General features: G+C 38.8%; 1 protein-coding gene across 11 annotated transcripts in view; it reads left to right on the top strand.

Annotated features, from left to right (window-relative positions):
- LOC138738963 (limbic system-associated membrane protein-like) overlaps positions 1-14,961 on the top strand; it is a 1,544,776-nt gene that overhangs the window by 1,406,384 nt on the left and 123,431 nt on the right. The window lies entirely within an intron of this gene.

Consider the following 14,961-nt stretch of genomic DNA (forward strand, 5'->3'; position numbering starts at 1 on the left):
AAAAGTCTGCAGATGCTGTGATTGTACTGAACACACTGAAATGCTGGAGGAACATAGCTGGTCTTTTCAGATCTACAGGAGACAAAGATCTATTGCCAATGTTTCTGGCCTGTACTCTTCTTCAAGGAATATTCCACTTGCGCCCACACCTCCTCTCTCACCACCATTCAGGGTCCCAAACAGCCTTTTCAAGTGAAGCAACATTTTCATTTGTGAATCCGCAGGGGTCGTCTACTGCATCCGGTGCTCCCGTATTGGTCTCCTCTACATCAGAGAGACTGGTCGCAGACTGGTAGATCGCTTTGATGAGCACCTCAGCAATAGCGTGGATCTCTTAGTGGCCGCCCATTTCAATTTCCCAACCCATTCACTTGCTGGCATGTCTGTCCATGGCGTCATGCACTGCCGGACTGAGAGTACCGGCACATTGGAAGGTAGCCTCATCCTCCAAATGTGAACCCTCTAACCGGATGGTATGAATATTGACTTCACTGGCTTTTGTGATTGCCCCCCCTCCACTTCTTCCCCCAGCTCTGTCTCCTCCTTCTTTCACACAAGCATGATAAATTCTTACCTTGTCCCTTATCAAATCCAATTAATACCTATTGTAGTTCTGGATTCCTGCCCCCAGCCGGCACTGTCTGAATTCTGGGACCTTCAGTCTTTTCTGATTTTTCCTTGACGAAAGGCCCGAAATGTCCGCAATGTATCTTTGTCTCCTATAGATGCTGAAAAGACCGGCTGAGCTCCTCCATCATTAAGGTGTGTTTACTATTAGAATAATAGTTTGGCACAGACTAGTTGGGCCAAAGGGCCTGTTTCTGTGCTCTAATGTGTTATGGTTCTATGAATACACATTAAGTGCTGCAGAAACTCAATAGGCATTTGACCTTTGCCTTTGTCTTTCAGTATTGTCGAAATTAATGCTAAAATTTCACGGCTCAGCCGAGTTCACCTTTCTGGATTCCTGCACGGGGATGCCCAAGTGCCTTTGGACTTCTGCTTTCTGAATTCTCTCCCCATAATTTCATCGGAGGACATGGAAACCCATTATTTTCATGTTTTCTTCATTGTATCGCCAATGTCTCCTCTACACTTGTGTATTCCTTTCATAAGAGTGTGCTTTTGTAGCACCTTTTTCCTGCGGTCACTCTGTGTGTAGTTGGTACAGCCATTGCTACATCAGCCTAGCGTGACCTCATAAGGATGGATGATGATCTAATTTTTCTACCTTTTCTAATATGAAATGTGAGTTTTGCATGGTGGAGAAAAGAATAAAGATGCTGGAATCTTGAGCGGGCAAGTACTGCTGGAGGGAGTCAGTGGGTCAGACACCATCTATGGATGGAAATTATCAGTCAATGTTTCGGTTTATCAAGACAAAGGTAGACTAGATGAACTTAAGGAGGAAAAGAATCTGGGGGTTGGGCCTGGAGGTTTTGGAAGCAGAATGAGAAACCATTTGGAAGAGGATGGGGGAGAGAAAAATAAGAGAGAGCGAGAGACCAGGAGTCGGGAAAGAAGAGATGGAGACATATTCCCCAGGGGGAATATGATGAGCTGGCCTTCAAATTTGCTTTTAGTCTCAGATGAACCAAGGACAGGCATGTCACTGTAAGAATAGTTGGGTGAGTTCAAATGATTGGCTGCAGGAAACTCGAGTTTAGACACTCTCACAGAGCGCAGATGCTCTAAGAATTCCACAAATCATGTTGAGAAGACTCTTGTTTGGTGAATAAGACGTTTTCTAAGATCAATAAAGTGAATTTTGTTTTGGTTGACGATGCCTCTTACATAATTTCACCTCCCATATTTGGAAGCAATTGTGAAGGATTGGAGCTAGTCGATTAACAGTAGCGTTTTCTTAAATTGCAAAACTTCTCTCCTATATTATACGAGAAGAGAGGTAAAAAAACAAACACGGGCCTAGTTGAGGATACCTTACCTCATTTATCTTGTATATATATTTTAGACATATAGACATACTTACAGATAATTTCGGCCCACAAGCCCGTGCCGCCCAATTATACCCAATTAACCTACAACCCCTGGTACATTTTGAACAGTGGAAGGAAACAGGAGCTGCTCGGGGAAAACCCACGCAAAAACCGGGAAAACGTACAAACTCCTTGCAGACAGCGTGGGATTTGAACCCAAGTCCTGATCATTGGTGCTGTAAAGGCTACACATACCTTAGCCCTCTAAAGCATTTCAAGTTGTTTCTATCAATATAAAAACAGACTCCATCTTGGTTTGCCTTGACACAGGGCTTAGGCCCAACACATTGGTTGCGTACCTTTGACTCTTATGGACGCTACGTGATCTGCTGAGATTCTCCAGCACTCTTGTGTATTTACTCCAATCACAGTGTCTACAGACTTCCTTATTTCATTTCAACTATGCTTACAAGTTGAGTTCAATTATTTAAGCATTCATTCAACTCCTAGAATATTATTCCATGTAAATCTGAGATTGATAAAATTGCTTCAGGGTAAGAGTTGTAACCTGGGGCAGAAAGATGTTGAGCACCATTGCATCCTGTTTAACATTATAATTTAACAGTTCAACAGTCTGTGTTCATTCAGACCACAGCTGATTTCATTCCACTCTAGATCTGGCAGCTCTCTAAAATGAGCTTGGGCCCTATTTCAGTAGGTGGGTGCTTGTTTTATGACCTATCTGTAACATTCATTTGATGTAGTTGAATATTTTGGTTAAACTGGCAGCACTGCCTGTTCAACCAGTGCAACACTGGACACACTGGTTGAACAGGCAATGCTGCCAGTGCCTGCCAGAGATCCCTGCAAGTTGGTCACTCCCAACAAGCGCCCTGGGTTGACAGTGCTGGAGGTCACGCAGCGTCCAAAGGGAGCAAAGGTACAGTTTTTCAGGTCTGAGCCCTTCATGAAGATATGACAGGGAGTGATAAACCACCTAGGATGTAAATGACAGCTTGCCCTAATCATTAATGTGTGAATGTGTCCCCCTTTCAGATGAGTATCAACCAGCAGGTAAAGTATATCCTAAGTTACTTCCTCCAAAATATTCATGAATAATTTTAATCCTAGTTGAAAATTGCATTTTAATTTCAATCAATTAATGTTGCTTGAAAGGATGCAGATGAACAAATTCAATGGTGTGGGGACAAGTCCAGGATAATTGAACTTGACATTTGATGGAAATGATTTATATTTGGTCACTGATCGTTCATTGGAAATGGGGGAAAGCTCATGAAATATGTTCTCTGTGACATCCATAAAGTATCCAGGCTTTGGCAGTTTCGTGCAATATTTTCACTATTTTAATACTGCACCTTCAGGCAGAACTGGCCAGGAAAACTCTGAAGAAGCTTTGAGTGAGCAGAATTTCTCAATGTAATCAGCTATGGCTCCATTAATATTTAGTGTGGCCTTAAAAAGTGGGAATTGAGCAAACACAATCTGCAAAGCAAAGGCTGAGAGATGTTCAATTCATTCTTTCATTCATTGTTGGTTTTGAAATCTGTGCTCTGTTTCGAGATAGCAATGGGCGTGGAAGTCTCCTGGTTCTCTACGATCATAGAAGGAAGGACAAAACTGGAAGCTAGTCAATCACACAGATAGACATTCAACGTGCGAGCTGTGAACTTGAATGGAGGGTATAGATTGGTGCTTGCTTCCAGTGGAGTGAAGCAAAGTTGATAAGGGTGTTCTCAACCTTTTTCTTTCCACTCGCATCCCACTTGAAGTAATCCCTATGCCTTCAGTGCTCTGTGATTAGTAAGGGGTTGCTGAAGGTGGGATGTGGGTGGAAGGGAAGGTTGAGAATCACTGCTCTAGACCCAATTGTTACTAAAGTATTTTACTTAAGAAAAATTGTCATTGGCCCATTTCCTTTGGAGTTAGGAAACATAATGAATCCATATGGTATGATTAAAACAGTAGTTTTAAATCTTTTTCTTTCCACCCACATCCCACCTGAAGCAATCCCTTACTAATTACAGAGCACCAATGGCATAGGGATTACTTCAAGTGGGATGTGAGTGGAAAGAAAAAGGTTGAGAACCACTGTCCTAGACCAATAAACTGCAAAATATCCCAATTACCATGGTCAAAAAGTGACTGCTGATATCTTGAATTTCTTTTAGTTTGCACCTGTTGACACCACTCTTGTGTCTGTCAAAAGTTAAGAGGTTTCAAGCCTCATGCATTCAAGTGCATCAGCCCAGGTTCAAGAGTGCTGCATTGTCAAAGATGATCAACTTATCATCCAAAATTCCAGCTGTTGTTTCCAGTGTTTCATCTGAACAATGAATACTCTACACCAGCACTATTCTAAAGCAACAGGATTTCTCAAGGTCTTGGCAACAATCTGTTTCCACTCACACCATTATTAATGTTTCAAATCCTGGAACAGTGACATTGCTTCGCAAGGTTGACAGAGCTAGGGCTTTTCCCCTTGGAAAGATAAGAGGTGGCTTAACAGAGGTATATAAGATTTCAAGGAGGACAGCCAAAACCTTTTTTGTGGGACAACAATAGCCAGTACTAGAGGACATCTGTTTAAGATGAGTGAAGGGAAATTTAGGGGAGATGTCAGAGTTATTTTCTTTTTATACAGAATAGTGGGTAAATAAAATGCGTTGCCATGGGTGATGCTGAAGTCTAGTACATTGGGTACATTTAAAATACTCTTAGAGAGATATGAATGTAAATACAATAGCGTGTTGTTGGATTGAGATCATGAAGGTTTAGATCAGTGGTTCTCAACCTTTCTCTTTCCACTTATAGACCACCTTAAGTAATCCCAATGCCATCAGTGCTCTTTGATTAGTAAGGGATTGCTTAAGGTGAGTGGGAAGGTTGAAAACCACAGTTTTAACCGTACCTGGTTGACTCATTTGTGCATTGCGCGTCTGTGGTCCGAAAATACATTACTCAGAGTGGGGAATGAATTCTCACCCAAAGGAAATGGGCCGATGACAAGTTTTCTCAAGCAAAATATTTCAGTAACAATTGGGTCTAGAGCAGTGGTTCTCAACCTTCCCTTCCCACTCACATACCACCTCAAGCAATCCCTTATTAATCACAGAGGACCGATAGCTTCTGTTCTTTGCAAGCTATAGCTGCCATTTTGACTGGTGATACTGCATGTTAAGTTTGTCCCTCTGGAAACTCATTCTGTGTCAGATTAGTACCTGGATAAATAGGCCATAACGTAATGGCTGTGTTTGGCCATCTGCCTCTGACATTAATTTCCATAGACAGAACAGTGAAGCAAGATACACCTCATGACATGCACAGCACGACTCATCAAGAATTTCCCAACATTGGTCTTGCGCATCCAGGCATGCATCGAGAGTGTTGACCCATTTGTGACAGCTCTTCACCTGGTGGATGTTCCTTTACTCTATATACTCTGTCACAGGATACAGCAACTATGAACTCAACGAGTTCCAGGCACTACCTACTTGATTGGGTGCCCATTCACTCCTCAAGTCTCACTTTGCCACCACTGCCAGACTGTAGCTAGAGCAGGTACCATCTTGAAGATGCACTGAGTAATTGGCCAAGACTTCATTACCAGCACTTCCCAAGTGTATGACCTCCCTCTCTAGAAGACTGAAGGCAGCGCATGTATCATCTCAACTCTTCTCCAATACAAACAATATTACAAATCTTTGTTGTTGTAATTTGCTCCCCCACCACCCCCCCCAATATTTCTGCCTGAATTTAACTGGAAATGTATGACTCGGTTTTACTTTCATTGTTTGAGCAGTCAAGAAACCAAACTGCAGTTCCCTATAATTCACTATTTACCTTAATCTTAAATAGTTTTTCCAATGTTTGATCCATAGAACACATCAGCACAGAAACAGGCCCCTTCGGCTCTTCTAGTCTGTGATGAGCCATTTTTTTGCTGGTCCCACTGACCTGCACCCAGTCCATAGCCCTCCACTCCACTCCTATCCATCTTCCTGCCCAAATTATTCTTCAATGTTAAACACCAGCGCACTCTTAACACTGAGTTAGAATTTAACATGGAGTTTCTCTTGAACTCCATTTGGATGATTATTCAATATAGTCGTCTCCTGTGCACAATCTGATCTATAGTTTTGGTGCCATTTGTAAATGTTGACCTGAATTCAACACCCTTTCTGTAACTAGATCCTGGACTTCTTCAGTTCCAGTCGGTAGCAAAATCTCAAGCTCATCATGTTGATCACTGGCATACCTCAGCAGCCTGCCCACTACTATTCACTCTGCACTGCCAGATGCACTTCAAACAAAATCATCAAGCTGGCAGATGATGACGAGGAGTCACGTGATGGAGTAGTGGCCGGACAGTGAACTCCAGCCCTCTCCAGAAAAGTCGGGAAAAACAAGAGAAAATACAAAGGCACAGAAATACAAGTTAAAGAAAAGTGAGTATAAAGGTGGAAAGAAGATGGAGACAAAAGGAGAAAAATCAAAATCAACGGAAAGAAGAGAGGAAGAGAAGACAACGGAGGAAAAAGGTGAAGGCCTTACCTGTCCGAAGAGGCCCGCTGTGGAGAGAAGACCCCACTACCTCAGGTCGGTAGAAAAAGAACTACAACAATGGCTCACAGAGCCGAGTAAAAGTGCGCAACCGCGCATGCGCGAGGAGTCGCGCATGCGCGATGCGCATGCAAAAAAACACACCGACGGAAGGGGGGACCAGCTGGGGAGTCGATCTCCACAGCCGGCAACGACAGCTGCAGAACACCTGCAGCAAGAAGAGACCACAGAAGACAATGGAAACAAGAAAGAAGAGGAGGAAAGGGCAGCAAAGAAACAACAGATGGCCAACCTAGAGGAAGAAGAAGAGGAAGAATACAGTGAAATAGATAAAGGGAAAGGCAAGGTAAAGGATATACTTGCTCTTGTTAGAGGATACATGGAGTCATTTAAAGAATGGCAAACACAGGAATTCAATGATTTAAGAAGAAGAATAAACAACACAGAAAAGAAAATAAATAAAATGGATATGACCTTAACAGAAATGGGGAAAAAAATGGACAAGATGGAAGAACGGGCAATAGCAGCAAAAATGGAGGTAGAAGACTTAAAAAAGAAATTGGAGGAATCTAATAAAAAAACTAAAGAGACACAAGAATTACTAGCCCAAAAAATAGATATAATGGAAAATTATAACAGAAGAAATAACATAAAGATAGTGGGCCTTAAGGAAGATGAAGAAGGCAAGAATATGAGGGAGTTTATAAAAGAATGGATCCCTAAGGCCCTAGGATGTCCAGAACTACAGCAAGAAATGGAAATAGAAAGGGCACATAGAGCATTGGCCCCTAAACCACAACCACAACAAAAACCAAGATCTATTGTAGTAAAATTCCTAAGATATACTACAAGAGAAAAGGTACTGGAGAAGACAATGGAAAAAGTAAGAGAGGGCAACAAACCACTGGAGTATAAAGGGCAAAAAATCTTCATTTATCCAGATATAAGCTTTGAACTCCTAAAGAAGAGAAAAGAGTTCAATACAGCAAAAGCGATTTTATGGAAGAAAGGATATAAATTTACACTGAAGCATCCTGCGGTATTGAAAATATTTATTCCAGGACAACAAAACAGACTATTCTCGGATCCAGAAGAAGCACGAAAATTTGCAGAACAATTACAAAAATAGACTGAGGGATGAAGACGGGTAATGAGAGCAAAAATTATCACGATTGATATGTATGTGGGTAAAGACAAAAATAGACTGAGGGATGAAGACGGGTAAGGAGGGTAAAAATGACCACAATTGATATGTATGCGGGTAAAGAGGTATAAGAGTGAATAGAGACAATGGGCATATGTGAAAGTATCTGTAATTAGAGGAAAACATAGAGAGTATAGACAAGAATTAATAAGGGAAGGTAATGGAATAGAGAGAATAAGGAGGGAATTAAAAGAGTGACCTTTGTGACATATAAAAAGCGAAATCTTTTCTAGGGGGGGCTGGGTGGGGGAAAAGAGCGGTCACTGCAAAATCAGTTGACGCTTGCGAGTGGATTCGCAAATCCAAATGGAGAGGGGAGATGTGGTTGTCCGACAAGGGATAAAGGACAACTCAGGAGGGGAAGGGGAGATTGGGGATAAAGAAGATAGAAATAGGAGAATAAGGAAAATGTTGGATGTTGTAGGAATGTTGTCTGGTAAAGAGTTGAAAATAAGAAAACAGAAATGGAAAAGGAGGAAAGGTAATGATGGAAAAACGGAAAGAGAAGATAAACAAAATATAAAATGGCTACGCTGAACTATATGACTCTAAATATTAATGGAATACATAACCAAATTAAAAGGAAGAAACTACTAAATTTACTGAAAAAGGAAAAAATAGATATAGCATTTGTCCAAGAAACACACTTAACTGAATTGGAGCACAAGAAATTAAAGAGAGATTGGGTAGGACATGTAACAGCAGCATCGTATAATTCAAAAGCAAGAGGAGTGGCTATATTAATTAGCAAAAATGTGCCATTTAAAATAGAAGAGGAAATAATAGATCCAGCAGGGAGATATGTTATGATAAAATGTCAGATATATTCAGAGCTTTGGAATCTACTTAATATATATTCACCTAACGAAGAAGATCAAAAGTTTATGCAAGATATCTTTTTGAAGGTAGCGAATACGCAAGGGAACATACTAATAGGAGGGGATTTCAATCTGAATTTGGATCCAAATATGGATAAAACGGGGAAAAAAATTAACAGGAAGAACAAAGTAACCAAATTTATAATTAAATCAATGCAAGAAATGAAACTTGTGGACATATGGAGGAAACAAAACCCAAAAGAAAAGGAATACTCATACTACTCGACTAGACATAAAACATACTCAAGGATAGACCTATTCCTGTTATCAGCCCATATTCAAGGGAGAGTTAGGAAAACGGAATATAAAGCTAGACTATTATCGGACCACTCACCCCTGTTATTGGCAATAGAGCTAGAGGACATCCCTCCAAGAATGTATAGATGGAGATTAAACCCCATGCTACTTAAAAGACAGGATTTTAGAGAATTTATTGAAAAACAATTGAAAATGTACTTTGAAGTAAATACGGAATCAGTGGAAGATAAGTTTATACTATGGGACGCAATGAAAGCATTCATTAGAGGGCAAATAATAAGTTATGCAACCAAGATGAAGAAGGACTATAATCAGGAAACAGAGCAGTTGGAAAGGGAAATAATAAACATAGAAAAAAAATTAGCAATAAAGGAAGATACAACCAAAAGAAGAGAATTGGCGGATAAAAAAATAAAATATGAAACATTACAAACATATAAGGTGGAGAAGAATATAATGAAGACAAAACAGAAATATTATGAACTAGGTGAAAAAACACACAAAATCTTAGCATGGCAGCTTAAGACAGAGCAAACTAAGAAAATGGTATTGGCAACAAGGAAAAAAGACAAACAAATTACATATAATCCAAAAGAAATTAAGGAAAACTTCAGAGAATTCTATGAACAATTATACCGAACCGAAAACGAAGGGAAAGAAGGGAAAATAGATGAATTTTTGACTAAAATTGAACTACCAAAACTACAAATAGAGGAACAAAATAAATTAACAGAACCATTTGGAACAGTAGAAATACAAGAGATAATAAAAAATTTACCAAATAATAAGACACCAGGAGAGGATGGACTCCCAATAGAATTCTACAAAACATTTAAAGACCTAATAATACCGCCCCTCCTGGATGTAATCAACCAGATTGATGAGACACAAAACTTACCAGATTCATGTAAAACAGCAATAATTACAGTGATACTAAAATAAGGGAAAGATCCACTCTCACCAGCGTCATATAGACCAATATCTCTGCTAAACACAGATTATAACATAATAGCTAAACTATTAGCGAACAGATTAGCAGAACAGGTACCGAAAATGGTAAATTTAGACCAAACTGGATTTATCAAAAAAAGACGCACAACAGACAATATTTGTAAATTTATTAACTTAATTCATGCAGTAGAAGGAAATAAAGCACCGGCAGTAGCAGTTGCTTTAGACGCAGAGAAGGCCTTCGACAGAGTAGAATGGAATTACTTGTTCAAAGTATTGCAAAAATTCAGTTTACCGGAGAAGTATATTAATTGGATTAAAGCATTATATAAGGGACCGTTAGCGAAAGTGACAGTAAATGGACATGTATCAAAGCAATTTAACTTAAGCAGGTCAACGCGGCAGGGATGCCCACTATCACCATTATTGTTTGCGCTAGCTATAGAACCACTAGCAGAATCGATAAGAAGAGATAATAATATAAAAGGAATAAAAATAAAAGACAGGGAATATAAAATCAGTCTGTTTGCGGATGATGTGATAGTGTACTTAACAGAACCAGAACTATCAATAAAAGAACTATATAAGAAATTGAAGGAATATGGAGAAGTGTCGGGATACAAGATAAACGTAAATAAAAGTGAAGCAATGCCTATGAATAACGTGGATTTCTCAAAATTTAAGGAGGAATCCCCATTCAGATGGCAAACGCAGGCAATAAGATACCTAGGTGTGCAAATAAACAAAAATCTAGGCCAATTATATAAACTCAATTACAATCCACTAATGAAAAAATTACAGGACGATTTAGAGCATTGGAAAGAGCTACCACTAACACTGATAGGAAGGATAAACTGTATTAAAATGAACATTTTTCCAAGGATACTATACTTATTTCAGGCATTGCCAATACAACTGACAGAAAAATTCTTCAAAGAGTTAAAGAAAATAATAAGGAGATTTTTATGGAGAGGGGGGAAACCGAGGATAGCACTAGATAAATTAACAGAATGGTATAAACAAGGAGGCTTACAACTGCCAAACTTCAAAAATTATTATAGAGCCGCACAATTAAGGTACCTATCAGATTTTTATCAAACAAGGGAAAAACCAGACTGGACGAGACTAGAATTAGATAAAATAGGGGAAAAGATACCTGAACACATATTATATAAATGGGACGAAAAATTGGTACAACATAGAACTTCTCCAGTATTACACCATCTCCTCAATATATGGAAGAAGATTCATGTAGAAAGAAATAAAATAAATTACCAAATACCAAAGCTAATATTGACGCAAAATAAGCTACTCCCTTTTACAATAGACAACCTTGCCTTTAGAAAATGGGAAAAAAAAGGGATTAAAAGAATAGAAAATTGTTTTTCAGGAAGTAGATTCTTATCCTTTGAACAAATGAGAGATAAGTACAATATAACTGGAGATACAGCGCTGGCATATTACCAACTGAGATCCTACTTGAAAGATAAATTAGGAAGCAACTTGAGTTTACCAGAGGGAAGTAACCTTGAATATGTGATTACAGATACAATGTTAATCAAAAGATTTATAAAAAATATGTATATTAAACTGCAAGAAAAGGAGAATGAGGAAACAAATGGTAAAACTAAACAAAAATGGGAACAAGATTTAAATATAAAGATAAAAAAGGAAACATGGGAGAAGTTATGCTCTGGAACGATGAGAAATACAATAAATACGAGGCTGCGTATGATACAATATAATTGGTTACACAGACTATACATTACACCGCAAAAGTTAAATAAATGGGACCCAACAGTATCTGATAGATGTTTTCAATGTAAAAAAGAAAGGGGAACAACAATTCATGCAATCTGGACATGTGAGAGAGTAGAAAAATTTTGGGATGATCTCAATCAGATATTAAATAAAATAACAGAAAACAATATACCAAAGAATCCAGAGATCTTTCTCCTAAGTAACATAAAAAATAAAGAATTTGGAATTGACTTGGAAGATGCACAAAAAAGATTTGTCAAGATAGCCCTAGCCGTAGCAAAAAAATGTATTATGTCAACCTGGAAATTGGAAGATAATTTGAAAATACAACAATGGTATATAGAAATGAATAAATGTATTCCATTAGAAAAAATAACATATAGTTTAAGAAATAATATTGAAATATTTGAACAAGTATGGGAGCCTTACATTAAATACAATAGCGAAAACCTACCGGGAACAAACATTACCTAAGTTGATGGAAGGAGAAGAAAAGAAAAGAATGGACTCAGTAGAATTTCTGGTGTATTTTTGTTGAATGACAACATTGTCTAACTGAATTAATGCAACCTAGATTGTATACCTAAAATGGATGAGAGGGGGGGGGGTGGCTTGGGAGGAGGGAGGGGGGAGGGAGAAAAAGTCACTGTAAATGTGTGGAAAAGAAAAAGTGTACATCATGGCTATTGTGATTTATGGTGTGAAAAATAAAAAATTAAAAAAAAAAAAAAAGCTGGCAGATGATACAGCAGGTCATTGGCCTCATCAGCAGCAATGATGTGTCAGCTTGTAGAGAGGAGATTGGACGGCTTGTCAAATGGTGCGAGATCACCAACCTGTGAGTTTCAACTTGGACAAGACAAAAGTGATGACTGTGGACTTCAGGGAGACGAAGGTCAACCACTCTTCACTGCACATCAATGGTGTTGCTGTGGGGAAGATAGAGTTCCTTGTTGTGTAAAGGACCCATTATGCCTCCTCATTAGTCAGAAAGGTGCAGCAGTGGCTACACTTCCTGAGGAGGTTGAGGAGGGCAAGGTTACCAGCTTTCATCTTGATGATATTTTTGCAGGAACTCCAATGAGAGTGTTCTGTCTAGCTGCATCATTGCAGCTGCATCAGGAAAAGCATCGGGCTGGAAATTTTTCTTATTAAAATAATTTTATTAAGTTTAACTTAAAAATCCTACACACAAATTCATTTAATAAAACAAATCCAATACACATCACAAATTAAACCTCTTTCAACCTTCTTTATTAGATTCTGGTTTTAAGGAATAGTATAGATTTGGAATCAAAAGTTGTAGAGATAATTTTATTCAAAAGAATTTTGTTTCTTTTGAACAATTGAAGGCCAAATTTAAACTTCCCAATAGTCATTTTTTTCAGATATTTACAAGATAGACATTTTGTTCAGTCTAAGCTTTCTGATTTTTCTCGAATTTCGGAAAAAAAAATTATTGATTTTGATTTGCAGTTCCCCAGCATGGATTAATATCAACTATTTACAATAACTTATTAGATTTAAAAGCAGCATCAATGACAGGGATTAAGAGTGATTGGACTGGCAGTGAATACAACCGAGAAGGTGACTGGGGTCTCCCTTTCCTCTATTGACAACAGATACTGGGAGCATAATTTAAGTAGAGCTCAAAGAAATATTAAAGATCCTTTCCATCCAGCACGCAGTATCTTTGACCCACGGCCATCAGGAAACAGGTACAGGAGCATGAAAATCAGGACTGCCAGGCTGGGGAATAATTTCTTCCCACAGACTGTGAGATTGATGAACGGTATCCTATAACCACATAAATGATCTCCCCCACAAAAAAATGTGTGTGTGTGTATATGTGCATGGTGGGCTGGAAAATCAGTGTTTCATTGGGTGACGTCATGTTGTATATGGACCATAAGATGATAAACTTAAACTCCACTTCATCACAGCACAAACATTATGCATGTGATGGTTTGATAACCAGAATATTTTCCCCTCCCTGTCTTGGATTGTACCATCTTCATCTTGGACAATGCGCAAATGTACTTCCTGCTGAATTTCTCCAGCTCATTTTTGTATTGCTCTCAGTCTAGTTTCACTCCATCTTCGTTTCGATTGTTTCTTGCATGCTCAAGACTTGGTAGATTTTGTGAACCAGTCCATTATTATGGATATGGCATTAAAGAGCAGCAGCAATCATCAAGGACCCACACCACCCAGCACTGTTCTCACTGCTGCCATCAGGAAAGAGGTGCAGGTGCCACAAGACTCGCACCACCAGGTTCAGGAACAGCTGCTCCCCCTCCACCATCAGACTCCTCAACAAACAAACTCAATCAGGGACTCATTTAAGGACTTTTGTACATTTTATTGATTTTTTAAAATTCTCTCTGTATTGCACAGTCAGTTTGCTTACATCCATTATCTGTTTACAGTTCTTTGTTTGTTTACATGCTTACGCTATGTACAATTTATTTTTGCACGACCAATTAGTGGCAATTCAGCCATGCCCACAGGAAAAAGGAATCTTAGGATTGTATGTGATCTCGTGAACAGGTTGTACTCTGACAATAAATCAAAAAATCTGAATAATTTGGATAATGTTCTTTTGATGAGAACAATATTTTATCCTGAAAGTTGTTGGATTTCACTCTATGGGGGATCCTTATCTTTAAGGATTTTTAAATCCACACTTGGTGAAACCATGGGTTTTGTGAGTTAATTTGCAAATCTTGTTGATGGACAGATAACCGGGAGTGCTGAGAAAGGAATTAAGTTCCAATTCCTTTCTGTTGGTGTTGCTGTGTGGATAGTTTTTCCAACACTTCCTTCAGCTCGCCATCTGTTTTAAAAGTTAATTGAAAATTTCTCTGGTTCATGCTAGAATTTGAAGGTTAGTCAGTATATTTTTATGTGCAAAGGCTGCTGGACCCTTTAATTTTGGGTTATTTTAAGTTTCATGCAATCTTGCGGCAGGTTCAGCTGAATGTTTGCTCTGTCCAAATTCTGGAATTCTTCGGCTCAGAGTTTTGGGCGAGGAATTTCACCAGAAGGATGAAGCAGTTCAAAGAGGTGGTTCATCAGCACCTCCTCAAGTGCCGTTGGGAATAAAATACAAATGGTAGCTTTGTCAGCACAGCCTGTTTTAACAAGTTAATTTTTTTACACTACCTGTAAGTGGTGATTCTGCCTCGCCTGCAGGAAAAGAATCTCGGTTGTATGTGGTGAAGTTAGTGAATCGAGCATAGTGTACACCTGAACTAATGTCCAAGTAAAGGATTGCTCTTACTGCAAATGAGCCAAGTGAACAAAAAAAAATTAGACTAACGCTGGAGATGTTCCAACTTCTAATTGTGTAAATGATTTTGGCCACAAAAACTGCTGGACTTTGCATTTT

This window comes from Narcine bancroftii, chromosome 7 (genome assembly GCF_036971445.1).
Source record: "Narcine bancroftii isolate sNarBan1 chromosome 7, sNarBan1.hap1, whole genome shotgun sequence".
In the NCBI taxonomy this organism is placed as follows: Eukaryota; Metazoa; Chordata; class Chondrichthyes; order Torpediniformes; family Narcinidae; genus Narcine; species Narcine bancroftii.